The sequence below is a fragment of the Rhinopithecus bieti genome, unplaced genomic scaffold (genome assembly GCF_001698545.2).
Source record: "Rhinopithecus bieti isolate Rb0 unplaced genomic scaffold, ASM169854v2 scaffold_2272, whole genome shotgun sequence".
Lineage (NCBI taxonomy): Eukaryota > Metazoa > Chordata > Mammalia > Primates > Cercopithecidae > Rhinopithecus > Rhinopithecus bieti.
The window spans coordinates 4726071-4729795 of NW_016804163.1; the positions used below are offsets into that span (position 1 = coordinate 4726071).

General features: G+C 33.6%; 1 long non-coding RNA gene across 2 annotated transcripts in view; it reads left to right on the forward strand.

Annotated features, from left to right (window-relative positions):
• The window catches only part of LOC108526341 (uncharacterized), a 19535-nt gene extending 16069 nt beyond the window's left edge, over positions 1–3466 (forward strand). For both annotated transcript variants that reach the window (XR_001884496.1, XR_001884497.1), the window contains 2 exons: positions 2265–2380; positions 3424–3466. This is a non-coding gene — a long non-coding RNA (uncharacterized LOC108526341). The remainder of the gene's footprint in view (positions 1–2264; positions 2381–3423) is intronic.
• Positions 3467–3725: the final 259 nt, after the last annotated feature.

Consider the following 3725-nt stretch of genomic DNA (forward strand, 5'->3'; position numbering starts at 1 on the left):
TTCCTTTCTTTCTTTCTTTCTTTCTCTCTTTCTTTCTTTCTTTCTTTCTTTCTTTCTTTCTTTCTTTCTTTCTTTCTTTCCTTCCTTCCTTCCTTCCTTCCTTCCTTCCTTCTTTCTTTCTTTCTTTCTTTCTTTCTTTCTTTCTTTCTTTCTTTTTTTTTTATGCAGTTTTGTTCTGTTGCCCACACTGAAGTGCAGTGGCACGATCTTGGCTCACTGCAATTTCCAGCTCCTAGGTTCAAGCAACTCTCCTGCCTCAGCTGCCTGACTAGCTGGTACTACAGGTGCGTGCCACCATGCCCAACTAATTTTTGTATTTTTAGTAGAGATGAGGTTTCACTCTGTTGACCAGGCTGGTCTTGAACTCCTGACCTCAAGTGATCCACTAACCTCAGCCTCCCAGAGTGCTGAGATTACAGGCATGAGACATTGTGCCTCCAACTGGTGATCATATTTCTAGCATGCTTAAAACTATAAAAATATGCCCCCAAAATCCTCTTTGAACAAGCATAATATTAGGTATGGTCCACAATGGGCATGTGTCTCTTGCATCTTGTGTCAGACCCTGCCTTCCTTTCTGTGAGCCTGCCATATATATTCCCTGCATTTTCTCCAAACTTGAAGTCTTTGCCTGGAATTTCCACGCAAATTCACATCCTAGTCATCCTTCAGATATTGAATAAGTAGTTAATGTTCTACCTTCTCCCTCAAAAAAGACTAGGTTAAATTTCAATATTGCATTTATGTCACTGTGTATCACTCATTTGTATTTCTTAACAAAGTTACCACTTTAATAATCTATTTGTATGAGTATTTGACCAATCTTTATGCCAACAGATTGACAAAAAAATAAAAAAGAATAGGAACCAAGTTTTCTTTTGTTCCCCAAAGTATCATCAGAATTTAGTACTATTTCTGGGAAATGGTAAACATCCAATAAATATTTTTCAAACGAATCAATCAATGAAAATGAGGTAATATTCTGTGATTTCAAGAAGTTGTATCTACAGTTAATATTGCTCTTCTTTGGAAAACTCAAGACCACTTACTATGAACAATCATTTTTTGTTCAGTAAATCCTATTAGCTACACATGCACTTATTCCCTTTTCATGTGCAAATTAAGAAAATAGAATACAAATGCTTTCCAATGTGGGTTTATTCTCTTTCAGATACGTATTTAAATGATTTGTCATCCTGAATTCTAGCAACATTGCACATTTATATTTGAAAGTACTTAGTGATGTCAGAAATAATTATCAAGTAATATGTAGAAGTATGTAATTACTTTGTGCTGACGTGACACTTGTAAAGTAATTGCTTGAGGGGATGAATACTTGAGCACACATAAAAGTGAAATTAAATAATTCTGGGCCAAAAAAAAAAAAAAAAGACACGAAGGCTATTTGTTCCATGACAAAACTAATAACGTTATAATAAGAGGAAAAAAGAAGAGTGATGTAGATAAGATAATGAAAAGAAGAGAAAGAACAGCATATGTGTGTGTGACTTTAGAACTTGTCAATATTGGACTGCTACACTAGACTAGTTTTCTCTCTCTCTTCCCTACCTCTCTAATAAAATAGAGGTATTTAAAATGAAAGTGGAAACATATCTTCCTAGTTTCTGTTTAAGTATGTATAAATATGACATACAACATTATTTTCACACAGTATATTTTGAAAAACCAAATGTTATAAAATGAAAAAAACAAACAGATAACTGCATAATTTGGTAACTTTTTAAATAGTCTAGAAGAATTTGACCTGTTTTGAGTCTTAGTTCAAGTGAGCAACTATAAATGGCTCATTAACATTAGTAATCCAGGAATGACACTGCCCATTCATCAGAGAATGTGTGATTAGGCAGCAGGGTCTTAGTCTAGAGCCTCATCTTTTCTAATTTTGAAAGGCAGCGGGCGTATCTCATTTCTTCATATTAAATGTCTATGATGCTTATTTAGATTAGGAAGCATTAATATTTCCTCAACAGATGAAAACAGATGGCAAGCCAGCATCTTTTAAAAAATAAATGTATTTTAATTTTAAGAGGGAATACTGTTTACTTTGCTTAAATACATTTCTGTATCTGTCTAATTTGTCAATGCTTAAATCTTAAATCAGTCATTAATCCAGTATGACTTTAACCTAAAGGTAATAAGCACAATTGAATTTCATTTTGCTGAACTAGAAGATAGAAAGTAAATAACTTTCTCTTCTTCGATGTTAATCTGTATTTCAGTAATGGTTATGATTGTTCCCACAGATCACACACTTTCTGTAAATTGGCACTTTGTAGCTCAGGAAAGAATACGTTTCAGAGGCTCCATCCTGGCTATAGAGCTACATTCAAAATAATGTGTCAGAAGAAATCCTGTGACAGTAAGTTATGCCCATATTCCAGTCCATTAAATATCATAAAACATAAAAGTTAAATATTAAATGAAACCATCTATTAGTTGAAGTTCTTCAGAGAAACAGAATGAAGTGTGTGTGTGTGTGAGTGTGTGTGTGCTTGTGTGTGTGTGTGTAAAAAATCTTCAAGATGAGCCAGCAGGTCATTTATCAATTAAATGAGTCCATTGCTAGTCAATGTCTTTATTACAGATCCTTGACAAGTAGATACATGGAATATAAAATTATATAAATATAAAAGCCAACTGCATAATCAAATAACTTTTTTGCTAGAGATGTCCACCACTGACTATAAAATTTAAGAAGTTTTTTTAAATGAATCTTGGGTAGGGAGTAAACTATACAAGAGTGAGCAAAATGACTTCCAAGGAATAATATTAAAAATACGTATCAATGCAAACATATTTAGCATCTGTTATTTATACTTTGTGTTTTAAGATTTTAAAATTTAAAATATATGTAGAATGACTGAAGTCTTTTTTGAACTCACTCCTCTCTAAAAGTTCCCTGCTAGAATGACCACCATCATGTTTGCCTGGATTATTTGAATTTCTTTTATTTTATAATCAGTTATAATTATTCTTAAATAATATCTTTTTTTGATTTATGCAGGTTATTTTCTCTCATTAGAACACTAACCATAGTTATATAACTGAAGAGACTGGGCACTATATAAAAAGATACATAAGAAAGATATCTATTAGTCTCAAAATTTAAAAACATAAGCTAGTTTTCACAATTACTATTAAATAACTGTTGCTACATGTTGAGTTCATAGACTACATTGCTACCATCTGAGCAGAAATACTACACTGAGCCATTGATAAGTATTGTAAATAGAAAATAAATGTGAATATTTCATGGTTCCTGAATAAAAATGGGAATACTCATTGATCCCCATGATAAAACTACAAAACAAATAAATTACAGACAAAAAGTAGACTCAGACTCTAACAAAAATTAATATAATAATTCCCTTAATTATTTTTGAATTTTATTTTCAATCACAGGCATTCAAGCTAGAAACTAGAAGAAAATAAAAGGACTGGCCTGACATGATGGCTCATGCCTGTAATCCCAGCACTTTGGGAGGCGGAAGCAGGTGGATCACTTGAGGTCAGGAGTTCAAGACCAGCCTGGCCAACATGGAGAAACCCTGTCTCTACTGAAGATACAAAAATTATCTGGACATGGTGGTGTGCATCCGTTATCCCACCTACTCAGGTGACTGAGGCAGGAGAGTTGCTTGAACCTGGGAGGTGGAGGTTGCAGTGAGCCAAGATAGTGTCACTGCACACAAGCCTCGGTGACA